Source organism: Anas platyrhynchos, chromosome 3, assembly GCF_047663525.1.
Source record: "Anas platyrhynchos isolate ZD024472 breed Pekin duck chromosome 3, IASCAAS_PekinDuck_T2T, whole genome shotgun sequence".
Taxonomy (NCBI): Eukaryota; Metazoa; Chordata; class Aves; order Anseriformes; family Anatidae; genus Anas; species Anas platyrhynchos.
Genome location: NC_092589.1, coordinates 475,035 through 490,985, shown reverse-complemented (window position 1 = coordinate 490,985; position 15,951 = coordinate 475,035). Strand labels below are relative to the sequence as shown.

General features: G+C 47.0%; 1 long non-coding RNA gene across 1 annotated transcript; it reads right to left on the bottom strand.

Annotated features, from left to right (window-relative positions):
- Positions 1–3,598: 3,598 nt before the first annotated feature.
- LOC140002060 (uncharacterized) lies at positions 3,599–7,737 on the bottom strand. Its single transcript, XR_011807907.1, has 2 exons — positions 7,478–7,737; positions 3,599–5,925 (listed from the first exon to the last, which is right to left on the bottom strand). It is a non-coding gene; the product is annotated as an uncharacterized lncRNA (long non-coding RNA).
- Positions 7,738–15,951: the final 8,214 nt, after the last annotated feature.

The following is a 15,951-nucleotide window of genomic DNA, read 5'->3' as shown; positions in this document are numbered from 1 at the left end:
GAGGTCCTATTGCTGAGGTCACAATGCTGAGGTCACAATGCTGAGGTCCTATTGCTGAGGTCACAATGCTGAGGTCCTATTGCTGAGGTCCTATTTCTGAGGTCACAATGCTGAGGTCAAAATTCTGAGGTCCTCTTGCTGTGGTCACAATGCTGAGGTCCTATTGCTGAGGTCACAATGCTGAGGTTCTATTGCTGAGGTCCTATTGCTGAGGTCCTTTTACTGAGGTCACAATGCTGAGGTCCTATTGCTGAGGTCCTATTTCTGAGGTCTTATTGCTGAGGTCACAATGCTGAGGTCCTATAGCTGAGGTCCTATAGCTGAGGTCCTATTGCTGAGGTCCTATTGCTGAGGTCGCAAGGCTGAGGTCCTATTGCTGAGGTCACAATGCAGAGGTCCTATTGCTGAGGTCCTATTGCTGAGGTCCTATTGCTGAGGTCACAATGATGAGGTCCTATTGCTGAGGTCCTATTGCTGAGGTCACAATGCTGAGGTCACAATGCTGAGGTCACAATGATGAGGTCCTATTGCTGAGGTCACAATGCTGAGGTCCTATTGCAGAGGTCACAATGCTGAGATCACGATGCTGAGGTCCTATTGCTGAGGTCCTATTGCTCAGGTCGCAAGGCTGAGGTCTTATTGCTGAGGTCCTATTGCTGAAATCCTATTGCTGATGTCACAATGCAGAGGTCACAATTCTGAGGTCCTATTGCTGAGGTCCTATTGCTGAGGTCCTATTGCTGAGGTCACAATGCTGATATCACAATATTTATATTCTCTTGCTGAGGTCACAATGCTGAGGTCCTACTGCTGAGGTCTTATTGCTGAGGTCCTATTGCTGAGGTCTTATTGCTGAGGTCACAATGCTGAGGTCACAATGCAGAGGTCCTATTGCTGAGGTCCTATTGCTGAGGTCACAATGCTGATATCACAATGCTGAGGTTCTATTGCTGAGGTCCTATTGCTGAGGTCACAATGCTGAGGTCACAATGCAGAGGTCCTCTTGCTGAGGTCCTATTGCTGAGGTCCTATTGCTGAGGTCACCATGCTGAGGTCCTATTGCTGAGGTCCTATTGCTGAAGTCACAATGCTGATATCACAATGCTGAGGTTCTATTGCTGAGGTCCTATTGCTGAGGTCACAATGCTGAGGTCCTATTGCTGAGGTCACAATGCTGAGGTCACAATGCTGAGGTCCTATTGCTGCGGTCCCATTGCTGAGGTCCTATTGCTGAGGTCACAATGCTGAGGTCACAATGCTAATGTCCTATTCCTGAGGTAACAATGCTGAGGTCACAGTGCTGAGGTCCTATTGCTGAGGTCACAATGCTGAGGTCTTATTGCTGATGTCACAATGCTGAGGTCCTATTGCTGAGGTCCTATTGCTGAGGTCCTATTACTGAGGTCACAATGCTGAGGTCACAATGCTGAGGTCACAATGCTGAGGTCACAATCCTGAGGTCCTATTGCTGAGGTCACAATGCTGAGGTCCTATTGCTGAGGTCCTATTGCTGAGGTCACAATGCAGAGGTCACAATGCTGAGGTCCTATTGCTGAGGTACTATTGCTGAGGTCCTATTGCTGAGGTCACAATGCTGATATCACAATGCTGAGGTTCTGTTGCTGAGGTCCTATTGCTGAGGTCACAATGCTGAGGTCACAATGCTGAGGTCCTATTGCTGAGGTACGATTGCTGCTGTCCTATTGCTGAGGTCCTATTGCTGAGGTCACAATGCTGAGGTCACAATGCTGAGGACCTAATCTTGAGGTAACAATGCTGAAGTCACAATGCTGAGGTCCTGTAGCTGAGTTCCTTTTGCTGAGGTCCTATTGCTGAGGTCACAATGCTGAGGTCCTATTGCTGAGGTCACAATGCTGAGGTTCTATTGCTGAGGTCCTATTGCTGAGGTCCTTTTACTGAGGTCACAATGCTGAGGTCCTATTGCTGAGGTCCTATATCTGAGGTCTTATTGCTGAGGTCACAATGCTGAGGTCCTATTGCTGAGGTCCTATTGCTGAGGTCGAAATGCTGACGTCCTATTGCTGAGGTCACAATGCTGAGGTCACAATGCTGAGGTCCTATTGTTGATGTCCTATTGCTGAGGTCACAATGCTGAGGTCCTATTGCTGAGGTCACAATGCTGAGGTCCTATTGCTGAGGTCCTATTGCTGAGGTCCTATTGCTGCGGTCTCAAGGCTGAGGTCTTATTGCTGAGGTCCTATTGCTGAGGTCCTATTTCTGAGGTTACAATGCTGAGGTCACAATGCTGAGGTCCTATTGCTGAGGTCACATTGCTGTGGTTCTATTGCTGAGGTCCTATTGCTGAGGTCCTAGTACTGAGGTCACAATGCTGAGGCCCTATTGTTGATGTCCTATTGCTGAGGTCACAATGCTGAGGTCCTATTGCTGAGGTCACAATGCTGAGGTCCTATTGCTGAGGTCCTATTGCTGAGGTCCTATTGCTGAGGTCCTTTTACTGAGGTCACAATGCTGAGGTCCTATTTCTGAGGTCCTACTGCTGAGGTCTTATTGCTGAGGTCACAATGCTGAGGTCCTATAGCTGAGGTCCTATTGCTGAGGTCCTATTGCTGAGGCCCTATTGCTGAGGTCGAAATGCTGACGTCCTATTTCTGAAGTCACAATGCTGAGGTCCTATTGCTGATGTCCTATTGCTGAGGTCACAATGCTGAGGTCCTATTGCTGAGGTCCTATTGCTGAGGTCCTATTGCTGAGGTCCTATTGCTGCGGTCTCAAGGCTGAGGTCTTATTGCTGAGGTCCTATTGCTGAGGTCCTATTTTTGAGGTTACAATGCTGAGGTCACAATGCTGAGGTCCTACTGCTGAGGTCACAATGCTGTGGTTCTATTGCTGAGGTCCTAGTACTGAGGTCACAATGCTGAGGTCACAATGCTGAGGTCACAGTTCTGAGGTCCTGTTGCTGAGGTCCTATTGCTGAGGTCACAATGATGAGGTCCTATTGCTGAGGTCCTATTGCTGAGGTCCTATTGCTGAGGTCCTATTGCTGAGGACACAATGCTAAAGTCCTATTACTGAGGTCACAATGCTGAGGTCTTATTGCTGATGTCACAATGCTGAGGTCCTATTGCTGAGGTCCTATTGCTGAGGTCGTATTGCTGAGGTCCTATTGCTGAGGTCCTACTGCTGAGGTCACAATGCTGAGGTCCTATTGCTGAGGTCCTATTGCTGAGGTCACAATGCTGAGGTCCTATTGCTGAAGTCACAATGCTGAGGTCACAATGCTGAGGTCCTATTGTTTATGTCCTATTGCTGAGGTCACAATGCTGAGGTCCTATTCCTGAGGTCACAATTCTGAGGTCCTATTGCTGAGGTCCTATTGCTGAGGTCCTTTTACTGAGGTCACAATGCTGAGGTCCTATTTCTGAGGTCTTATTGCTGAGGTCACAATGCTGAGGTCACAATGCTGAGGTCCTATAGCTGAGGTCCTATAGCTGAGGTCCTATTGCTGAGGTCCTATTGCTGAGGTCCTATTGCTTCGGTCTCAAGGCTGAGGTCTTATTGCTGAGGTCTGTTGCGAAACCATTTGTTGTCGACGGAAGGAAGACACAGACGCTCAATATGAGTGATCAGTGAACTTCGATTTATTGGATAGCTCAGTCGTCTTTTATCTAATTCAATATAATTAGCTCATACATATTGCAAAAGCTAAGCTCATGATTGGTTAGTGCATTTCTCTATTCTATCAGCTAGTTTCCCACCAAAATAACACAGTTAGTACTTTCCCAGCATACCAACAGATATCACGTTCTTGTACCTGAAACCTCCCTGAAACCTCCCTAAAACCTCCCAGAACTTACATTCCTTCCCAGGCTGCATTTACGTATTTTCTCAGGCTCATTTGAGCTGTGTTCGATACTTTGTTACCTCGCGGCCTCCTAGCTGCTCAACATCCACATGACCTACTTCACGTACCCATTCCTCCACAATTCCCCCGTTTTTATTTTGGGCTACAAACACCTTCTTTGTGAGTTGTTCTAGTTTCCTAGATAAGCAGCTAAAGACTACCTGTGCAGCAATTATAATCAATACAATTATAAGCAAAAAGCGAAGTCCCTCTTTGATTAAGTTAAAAACCCATCCCCCTACATTTCCAAAGACAGATTTAAGCCAATCATCAAACCAGTTATTCTGTATCGTAATTTTTTGTGTATGATCCATTAACCATTTTAATTGATTGTGAATTGATTGCCCATGATCAGAGAGATTAAAGCAACACATTCCTTCTACATCTTCACACCCATGTCCTTGAGCTAGTAGCAAGAAATCAATTGCAGCTCTATTTTGTAACACAGCATGTCTTATGCTCCCCATATCTTGCGACATTTCAGAAAGAATTTGTGTTGTTACATTTGATTGTTTAACAGCCCAACAAGCAAGCTTATTAATGCTAGTCAAAGCGTGTGCAGTTCCCACACTAGGCACTAAAGAAGCAAAGACTCTTTTTGCTGGACCCCACAATTCTACCTTATCATTGCAGTCAGAACCCAAAGTTTTTAATTCTCGTTTAATTCTTCTGTTCCTTGTCGAGTTTTGCCACGAGTGCAAATCTGGAACGAAAAGTGTGAGTCGTCCTAGGTAACACGGTCCATTCAAATCTCTGATACGGTCCTTCACGATTTATAGCAGGAAGTGTAAAAGCAAACCTCTGTTTATCATTGTCATGTAATGCAATTGTAAAAAAGCAGTCCTTGAGATCCACAATTAGTAATTTCCACCCTTCTGGTATCATAGCAGGATTAGGTAATCCAGGTTGCAGTGCTCCCATAGCACACATCTGATTATTAACTGCTCGTAAGTCATGTAGCAAACGGTATTTCCCTGATTTTTTGGGAATCACAAAAATCGGAGTATTCCAAGGGCTTGTTGACAGTCTCAAATGCCCTTGTTGATACTGTTCCTGTACTAATTTATGAGCATGTAAAAGACTTTCCCGTTTTAGTGGCCACTGCTCAACCCATACAGGTTCATCAGTTTTCCATTTAAGTGGGATCGGGAAAGTCCAAGCAATGGCCACACCTAAAAATTTTGATGATCTGTCGTGAGAATTGCTCCCATTTGGGCAAGGATATCTCGCCCTACCAGCGCTTGTACTCCTTCAGGTAGTGATAAGATGGAAACACTGCATTGTACCACCTTATCACCTATTGTCCATTGTAGCACTGGTGACCGACGAGCAAGAGTCATACCTCCTACTCCCGAAACTGTGGCATTAGACTCAAATGTAGGCCAATGTGAGGGCCAATCCTTTGTGCTGATTATAGATACATCAGCACCAGTGTCCAACAATGCCTCAATCTGTATTTTCTCATCCTTTAAACACACAGTGACTTTTTGTCGTGGTCTGTGTCGCATACCAAGTGTCAACAAAGCCACTTTTCCCGTGGAGCCAAATGCTCCCAGTCCTCGATGCTTTGCAGATTCCGATGCTAATGATTCAGCAAGATGAGGTAATGGGATCAACTGTGCTATTTTTGTGCCTTTCGGCACATGAATTGGAGGAAACATTGCAGAAACCATAATTTGTATTTCCCCAAAGTAATCCTTGTCAATAAGTCCAGTTAATATTTGTAATCCATTCATGGTGGCAGACGATCTCCCTATTAACAAAGCTCCCACAGGTTCCTTATTAACAATAACTGGTCCAATAAGTCCTGTTTTTATCCTGGTGGGTCTCGAATCCAATAAAGTCACATCGACTGCGGTTGCCAAATCCAGGCCGAGGCTCCCTCTGGTGGCTGGTCGGAGAAAAAGGGATTCGTCGCAGCTGGTGCTGGTGCTGTTGCCGTCGCTGCCGTTGTCGTAAAAGCCACTTTTTGTGTCGTCGCGGGGCGGCTCCTCCCGCTGCTCCGGCCGTTTCCCGACGCATTTCGGCGGCATGCTGAAGTGCTGTGAGTATTTGTTTGACAATTTTGGCACCACACAGATTCTATTTTGCAGTTCCGTCTAATGTGTCCCGCAACACCACATCGAAAACAATGATATTGCGGTGTCGATACTCGTCCACCGGGGGTTTGCAAAGGAGCAAGGGCTGCAAATACTTTTGACTGTTCTTTCACATTATCACCTAATTGTTTTACTGCTTCTACTAACATAGTCTGTGGGCCTACAGGTACCTGAGACATTCTGTCCAATCCTTCCTCTATTGTCCAAGTACTCGGTAACGTAGCTAATATACTATGAGTTGAAGGGTTACAATTTTGGAGTGCACATTGCTTTAGTATAGTGCCTTTAAGATAATCAGGAACTCCCGCTGCTTGTATCGCATTTGCTACCCGATCGATAAACAACCCGAATGGTTCCTCCCTGCCCTGTTTAATTCCCATGTAGGACGGCATTCCCCCTGGCTCTCTAATTTGTTCTAATGCTCTTCTGGCTAGATTCATTGATACCTTAGCTTTGTCTGGTCCCAAGAGTGCCTGCGCCTCTGTTCTAAAATATGGTCCCATGCCCAGTAATTCGTCTAATGTAACACCATACAAGGGATCCCCAGGCGCGCGTATTATCGCTACCTCTTCTTGACAGATACCATGCCAATATGCATTAAACAAAAGTTGTTGATGCTGTGTCAAGATTAGTTTCATTATGCTACGAATATCTCCTGGGAGCAAAATATTTGTCCCCCAAATATAGTCTAACATTTGACGAGTAGGTTCTCCCTTTAATCCAGACTCATTTACTGTAGATCGTAATTGTGTTAATAGTTTCCAATCTAAATTAGTCAACTGAGCCTGTACATTTCCCTGTGCATCTGGAGGTGAATACACCACCGGATAGGCTGTTGTTATTTGTGCTGCTACTTCAAGATTCCCTTCCTTCATTGCTTCATGTGCTATTTTTTTCCATGTCTCCTCCCTGTCCTGTATATTGATTTTAAATGGACTTGTTGAGAATGAATTTGTACCTGACTCCTCACCCACCCTTTCTTTATTCTCTGATTGTACGGGCGGAGGTACAGGCGGAGCTGTCGGTGGCTGTGACTGTGAAGGTTCTTCTTCCCCTGATATGGGTACCGAAGTCCCTTGTGGAATTATAACTGTTCTATATGATGGTGGAGAAGGGTAAGCTTGTTCCTCAGCTCTTTGCTGAGTAGAGGAAGAAGCAGAAGCCCCCCCCTTCTGACTGGATGATCCTAATCGTTCTGTTGCAGCAGCAGCTATTTTTTGTTCAGCTTGATGTGTTGCTAATGCATTAGTTACCGCCCTCCATGGCTTCATCAATTTTTTTGCTATTTTATCATCACTAATTACTTCATCAAATAATTTGTCCCCAAACTTCCTCCACTCTGCTTGTTCAAACACAGTATCAGGATTTAAAAAACAACCCTTAACTACCCCATAAGCTAATAACTTTGGCAATTCCTTTTTACAACATATATCCTGTGTGCCCCGCTTTTCTAAAAAGCATTTGAGCAAATTATACGCCGCTTGTCTCTCCATACCTTTATATACGTCGGTACCGTTGCAGCCTTTGCAAAGACCTCGGCGACGCTTTCCGGCGGGACCCTCTATAGGCTCATCCCGGGTGCGAGGACTCCCTTTCCGAGCTGCGGGTGCGGGTGTGGTTCCATTCACCTTTCAGGCCTCGGGTGCGGGGATTCAGCAATTTGTAATCCTTTTCACCTCCTGAGCTGCGTTGCAGGACCGGTCCTTGTATTCCGTCCAACCGTGGCTCGCAGGTACAATTCCAGCGCAGGTTCAACTCCAGTGAAGTCCCTGTTCCTGTATTGCAGGTCCCTGTTCCTGTATTGCAGATCCCTGTTCGGGCGCCATTTGTTGCGAAACCATTTGTTGTCGACGGAAGGAAGACACAGACGCTCAATATGAGTGATCAGTGAACTTCGATTTATTGGATAGCTCAGTCGTCTTTTATCTAATTCAATATAATTAGCTCATACATATTGCAAAAGCTAAGCTCATGATTGGTTAGTGCATTTCTCTATTCTATCAGCTAGTTTCCCACCAAAATAACACAGTTAGTACTTTCCCAGCATACCAACAGATATCACGTTCTTGTACCTGAAACCTCCCTGAAACCTCCCTAAAACCTCCCAGAACTTACATTCCTTCCCAGGCTGCATTTACGTATTTTCTCAGGCTCATTTGAGCTGTGTTCGATACTTTGTTACCTCGCGGCCTCCTAGCTGCTCAACATCCACATGACCTACTTCACGTACCCATTCCTCCACAGAGGTCCTATTGCTGAGGTCCTATTTCTGAGGTTACAATGCTGAGGTCACAATGCTGAGGTCCTATTGCTGAGGTCACAATCACAGAATCACAGAATCACAGAATTTCTAGGTTGGAAGAGACCTAAAGATCATCGAGTCCAACCTCTAACCTAACACTAACAGTCCCCACTAAACCATATCCCTAAGCTCTACATCTAAACGTCTTTTGAAGACTTCCAGGGACAATGCTGTGGTTCTATTGCTGAGGTCCTATTGCTGAGGTCCTATTGCTGAGGTCCTAGTACTGAGGTCACAATGCTGAGGTCACAATGCTGAGGTTCTATTGCTGAGGTCCTATTGCTGAGGTCCTATTGCTGAGGTCTTATTGCTGAGGTCACAATGCTGAGGTCCTATTGCTGAGGTCACAATGCTGAGGTGCTATTTCTGAGGTCCTATTGCTGAGGTCACAAGGCTGAGGTGCTATTGCTGAGGTCCTATTGCTGAGGTCAAAATGCTGAGGTCTCAATGCTGAGGTCCAATTCCTGAGGTCCTATTGTTGATGTCCTATTGCTGAGGTCCTATAGCTGAGGTCACAATGCTGAGATCACGATGCTGAGGTCCTATTGCTGAGGTCCTATTGCTGAGGTCACAATACAGAGGTCACAGTTCTGAGGTCCTATTGCTGAGGTCCTATTGCTGAGGTCACAATGCAGAGGTGCTATTTCTGAGGTCCTATTGCTGAGGTCACAAGGCTGATGTCACAATGCTGAGGTCCTATTGCTGAGGTCAAAATGCTGAGGTCTCAATGCTGAGGTCCTATTCCTGAGGTCCTATTGCTGATGTCCTTTTGCTGAGGTCCTATTGCTGAGGTCACAATGCTGAGATCACGATGCTGAGGTCCTATTGCTGAGGTCCTATTGCTGAGGTCGCAAGGCTGAGGTCCTATTGCTGAGGTCACAATGCAGAGGTCACAGTTCTGAGGTCACAATGCTGAGGTCCTATTGCTGAGGTCCTATTGCTGAGGTCACAATGCAGAGGTCACAGTTCTGAGGTCACAATGCTGAGGTCCTATTGCTGAGGTCACAATGCTGAGGTCTTATTGCTGATGTCACAATGCTGAGGTCCTATTGCTGAGGTCCTATTCCTGAGGTCACAATGCTGAGGTTCTATTGCTGAGGTCCTATTACTGAGGTCACAATGCTGAGGTCACAATGCTGAGGTCCTATTGTTGATGTCCTGTTGCTGAGGTCACAATGCTGAGGTCCTATTCCTGAGGTCACAATGCTGAGGTCCTATTTCTGAGGTCCTATTTCTGAGGTCTTATTGCTGAGGTCACAATGCTGAGGTCCTATAGCTGAGGTCCTATAGCTGAGGTCCTATTGCTGAGGTCCTATTGCTGAGGTCCTTTTACTGAGGTCACAATGCTGAGGTCCTATTTCTGAGGTCCTATTTCTGAGGTCTTATTGCTGAGGTCACAATGCTGAGGTCACAATGCTGAGGTCCTATAGCTGAGGTACTATAGCTGAGGTCCTATTGCTGAGGTCCTATTGCTGAGGTCGAAATGCTGACGTCCTATTGCTGAGGTCACAATGCTGAGGTCACAATGCTGAGGTCCTATTGCTGATGTCCTATTGCTGAGGTCCTATTGCTGAGGTCACAATGCTGAGGTCCTATTGCTGAGGTCCTATTGCTGAGGTCCTGTTGCTGAGGTGATATTGCTGAGGTCCTATTGCTGCGGTCTAAAGGCTGAGGGCTTATTGCTGAGGTCACAATGCTGAGGTCCTATTTTTGAGGTTACAATGCTGAGGTCACAATGCTGAGGTCCTATTGCTGAGGTCACATTGCTGTGGTTCTATTGCTGAGGTCCTATTGCTGAGGTCCTATTGCTGAGGTCACAATGCTGAGGTCTTGTTGCTGAGGTCACAATGCTGAGGTCCTATTGCTGAGGTCACAATGCTGAGGTGCAATTTCTGAGGTTCTATTGCTGAGGACACAAGGCTGACGTCACAATGCTGAGGTCCTATTGCTGAGGTCCTATTGCTGAGGTCAAAATGCTGAGGTCTCAATGCTGAGGTACTATTCCTGAGGTCCTATTGCTGATGTCCTATTGGTGAGGTCACAATGCTGAGGTCCTATTGCTGAGGTCACAATGCTGAGGTCCTATTGCTGAGGTCCTATTGCTGCGGTCTCAAGGCTGAGGTCTTATTGCTGAGGTCCTATTGCTGAGGTCCTATTTCTGAGGTTACAATGCTGAGGTCACAATGCTGAGGTCCTACTGCTGAGGTCACAATGCTGTGGTTCTATTGCTGAGGTCCTATTGCTGAGGTCCTAGTACTGAGGTCACAATGCTGAGGTCACAATGCTGAGGTCCTATTGCTGAGGTCCTATTGCTGAGGTCCTATTGCTGAGGTCACAATGCTGAGGTGCTATTTCTGAGGTCCTATTGCTGAGGTCACAGGGCTGACGTCACAATGCTGAGGTCCTATTGCTGAGGTCCTATTGCTGAGGTCAAAATGCTGAGGTCTCAATGCTGAGGTCCTATTCCTGAGGTCCTATTGCTGATGTCCTATTGCTTAGGTCCTATTGCTGAGGTCACAATGCTGAGATCACGATGCTGAGGTCCTATTGCTGAGGTCCTATTGCTGAGGTCGCAAGGCTGAGGTCCTATTGCTGAGGTCACAATGCAGAGGTCACAGTTCTGAGGTCCTATTGCTGAGGTCGTATTGCTGAGGGCACAATGATGAGGTCCTATTGCTGAGGTCCTATTGCTGAGGTCCTATTGCTGAGGTCCTATTGCTGAGGTCACAATGCTGAAGTCCTATTACTGAGGTCACAATGCTGAGGTCTTATTGCTGATGTCACAATGCTGAGGTCCTATTCCTGAGGTCCTATTGCTGAGGTCCTATTGCTGAGGTCACAATCCTGAGGTTCTATTGCTGAGGTCCTATTACTGAGGTCACAATGCTGAGGTCTTATTGCTGAGGTCCTATTGCTGAGGTCACAATGCTGAGGTCACAATGCTGAGGTCCTATTGTTGATGTCCTATTGCTGAGGTCACAATGCTGAGGTCCTATTGCTGAGGTCACAATGCTGAGGTCCTATTGCAGAGGTCCTATTGCTGAGGTCCTATTGCTGAAGTACTATTACTGAGGTAACAATGCTGAGATCCTATTTCTGAGGTCCTATTTCTGAGGTCTTATTGCTGAGGTCACAATGCTGAGGTCACAATGCTGAGGTCCTATAGCTGAGGTCCTATAGCTGAGGTCCTATTGCTGAGGTCCTATTGCTGAGGTCGAAATGCTGACGTCCTATTGCTGATGTCACAATGCTGAGGTCACAATGCTGAGGTCCTATTGTTGATGTCCTATTGCTGAGGTCACAATGCTGAGGTCCTATTGCTGAGGTCACAATGCTGAGGTCCTATTGCTGAGGTCCTATTGCTGAGGTCCTATTGCTGAGGTCCTATTTCTGAGGTTACAATGCTGAGGTCACAATGCTGAGGTCCTATTGCTGAGGTCACATTGCTGTGGTTCTATTGCTGAGGTCCTATTGCTGAGGTCCTAGTACTGAGGTCACAATGCTGAGGCCCTATTGTTGATGTCCTATTGCTGAGGTCACAATGCTGAGGTCCTATTGCTGAGGTCACAATGCTGAGGTCCTATTGCTGAGGTCCTATTGCTGAGGTCCTATTGCTGAGGTCCTTTTACTGAGGTCACAATGCTGAGGTCCTATTTCTGAGGTCCTACTGCTGAGGTCTTATTGCTGAGGTCACAATGCTGAGGTCACAATGCTGAGGTCCTATAGCTGAGGTCCTATTGCTGAGGTCCTATTGCTGAGGCCCTATTGCTGAGGTCGAAATGCTGACGTCCTATTTCTGAAGTCACAATGCTGAGGTCCTATTGCTGATGTCCTATTGCTGAGGTCACAATGCTGAGGTCCTATTGCTGAGGTCACAATGCTGAGGTCCTATTGCTGAGGTCCTATTGCTGAGGTCCTATTGCTGCGGTCTCAAGGCTGAGGTCTTATTGCTGAGGTCCTATTGCTGAGGTCCTATTTTTGAGGTTACAAGGCTGAGGTCACAATGCTGAGGTCCTACTGCTGAGGTCACAATGCTGTGGTTCTATTGCTGAGGTCCTATTGCTGAGGTCCTAGTACTGAGGTCACAATGCTGAGGTCACAATGCTGAGGTCACAATGCTGAGGTCCTATTCCTGAGGTCCTATTGCTGATGTCCTATTGCTGAGGTCCTATTGCTGAGGTCACAATGCTGAGATCACGATGCTGAGGTCCTATTGCTGAGGTCCTATTGCTGAGGTCGCAAGGCTGTGGTCCTATTGCTGAGGTCACAATGCAGAGGTCACAGTTCTGAGGTCACAATGCTGAGGTCCTATTGCTGAGGTCCTATTGCTGAGGTCCTATTGCTGAGGTCACAATGCTGAAGTCCTATTACTGAGGTCACAATGCTGAGGTCTTATTGCTGATGTCACAATGCTGAGGTCCTATTGCTGAGGTCCTATTCCTGAGGTCACAATGCTGAGGTTCTATTGCTGAGGTCCTATTACTGAGGTCACAATGCTGAGGTCTTATTGCTGAGGTCTTATTGCTGAGGTCACAATTCTGAGGTCCTATTGCTGAGGTCACAATGCTGAGGTCACAATGCTGAGGTCCTATTGTTGATGTCCTATTGCTGAGGTCACAATGCTGAGGTCCTATTCCTGAGGTCACAATGCTGAGGTCCTATTGCAGAGGTCCTATTGCTGAGGTCCTATTGCTGAGGTCCTTTTACTGAGGTCACAATGCTGAGGTCCTATTTCTGAGGTCCTATTTCTGAGGTCTTATTGCTGAGGTAACAATGCTGAGGTCACAATGCTGAGGTCCTATAGCTGAGGTCCTATAGCTGAGGTCCTATTGCTGAGGTCCTATTGCTGAGGTCGAAATGCTGACGTCCTATTGCTGAGGTCACAATGCTGAGGTCACAATGCTGAGGTCCTATTGCTGATGTCCTATTGCTGAGGTCCTATTGCTGAGGTCACAATGCTGAGGTCCTATTGCTGAGGTCCTATTGCTGAGGTCCTGTTGCTGAGGTCCTATTGCTGAGGTCCTATTGCTGCGGTCTATAGGCTGAGGTCTTATTGCTGAGGTCACAATGCTGAGGTCCTATTTTTGAGGTTACAATGCTGAGGTCACAATGCTGAGGTCCTATTGCTGAGGTCACATTGCTGTGGTTCTATTGCTGAGGTCCTATTGCTGAGGTCCTATTGCTGAGGTCACAATGCTGAGGTCTTGTTGCTGAGGTCACAATGCTGAGGTCCTATTGCTGAGGTCACAATGCTGAGGTGCTATTTCTGAGGTTCTATTGCTGAGGTCACAAGGCTGACGTCACAATGCTGAGGTCCTATTGCTGAGGTCCTATTGCTGAGGTCAAAATGCTGAGGTCTCAATGCTGAGGTCCTATTCCTGAGGTCCTATTGCTGATGTCCTATTGCTGAGGTCCTATTGCTGAGGTCACAATGCTGAGATCACGATGCTGAGGTCCTATTGCTGAGGTCCTATTGCTGAGGTCGCAAGGCTGTGGTCCTATTGCTGAGGTCACAATGCAGAGGTCACAGTTCTGAGGTCCTATTGCTGAGGTCCTATTGCTGAGGTCCTATTGCTGAGGTCCTATTGCTTAGGTCCTATTGCTGAGGTCACAATGCTGAGGTCACAATGCTGAGGTCCTATTGCTGAGGTCACAATGCTGAGGTCCTATTGCTGAGGTCTTATTGCTGAGGTCCTTTTGCTGAGGTCACAATGCTGAGGTCTTATTGCTGAGGTGTATTGCTGAGGTCCTATTGCAGAGGTCACAATTCTGAGATCACGATGCTGAGGTCCTATTGCTGAGGTCACAAGGCTGAGGTCTTATTGCTGAGGTCCTATTGCTGAAATCCTATTGCTGAGGTCACAATGCTGAGGTCCTATTGCTGAGGTACGATTGCTGCGGTCCTATTGTTGAGGTCCTATTGCTGAGGTCCTATTGCTGACGTCACAATGCTGAGGTCACAATGCTGAGGTCCTATTGCTGAGGTCCTATTGCTGAGGTCAAAATGCTGAGGTCCAAATGCTGAGGTCACAATGCAGAGGTCACAATTCTGAGGTCCTATTGCTGAGGTCCTATTGCTGAGGTCACAATGCTGAGGTCCAAATGCTGAGGTCACAATGCAGAGGTCACAATTCTGAGGTCCTATTGCTGAGGTCACAAAGCTGAGGTCCTATTGCTGAGGTCCTATTGCTGAGGTCACAATGCTGAGGTCTTATTGCTGAGGTCACAATGCAGAGGTCCTATTTCTGAGGTCCTATTGCTGAGGTCCTATTGCTGAGGTCACAATGCTGAGGTCCAAATGCTGAGGTCACAATGCAGAGGTCACAATTCTGAGGTCCTATTGCTGAGGTCCTATTGCTGAGGTCCTATTGCTGAGGTCCCAATGCTGATATCACAATGCTGAGGTTCTATTGCTGAGGTCCTATTGCTGAGGCCACAATGCTGAGGTCCTACTGCTGAGGTCCTATTGCTAAGGTCCTATTGCTGAGGTCACAATGCTGAGGTCCTATTGCTGTGGTCACAATGCTGAGGTCCTATTGCTGAGGTCCTATTGCTGAGGTCCTAATACTGAGTTCACAATGCTGAGGTCCTATTGCTGAGGTCATATTGCTGAAGTCCTATTGCTTAGGTCACAATGCTGAGGTCACAATGCGGAGGTCCTATTGCTGAGGTCACAAAGATGAGGCCCTATTGCTGAGACCCTATTGCTGAGGCCCTATTGCTGAGGCCCTATTGCTGAGGTCCTATTGCTGAGGTCCTATTGCTGAGGTCCTATTGCTGAGGTCACAATGCTTAGGTCCTATTGCTGAGGTCGTATTACTGAGGTCACAATGCTGAGGTCGTATTGCTGAGGTCCTATTGCTGAGGTCCTGTTGCTGAGGTCCTATTGCTGAGATCAAAATGCTGATGTCCTATTGCTGAGGTCACAATGCTGAGGTCTTATTGCTGAGGTCACAATGCAGAGGTCCTATTGCTGAGGTCCTATTGCTGAGGTCACAATGCTGAGGTCTTATTGCTGAGGTCCTATTGCTGAGATCCTCTTGCTGAGGTCCTATTGCTGAGGTCCTAATGCTGAGGTCCTATTGCTGAGGTCACAATGCAGAGGTCACAATTCTGAGGTCCTATTGCTGAGGTCCTATTGCTGAGGTCCTATTGCTGAGGTCACAATGCTGATATCAAAATGCTGAGGTTCTATTGCTGAGGTCCTTTTGCTGAGGTCACAATGCTGAGGTCCTACTTCTGAGGTCAAATTGCTGAGGTCCTATTGCTGAGGTCACAATGCTGAGGTCCTATTGCTGAGGTCACAATGCTGAGGTCACAATGCTGAGGTCCTATTGCTGAGGTCCTATTGCTGAGGTCCTATTGCTGAGGTCCTAATACTGAGTTTACAATGCTGAGGTCCTATTGCTGAGGTCCTATTGCTGAAGTCCTATTGCTGAGGTCACAATGCTGAGGTCACAATGCGGAGGTCCTATTGCTGAGGTCCTATTGCTGAGGCCCTATTGCTGAGGCCCTATTGCTGAGGCCCTATTGCTGAGGCCCTATTGTTGAGGCCCTATTGCTGAGGCCCTATTGCTCTGGTCCTATTGCTGAGGTCCTATTGCTGAGGTCACAATGCTGCGGTTCTATTGCTGAGGTCCTATTGCTGAGGTCACAATGCTGAGGTC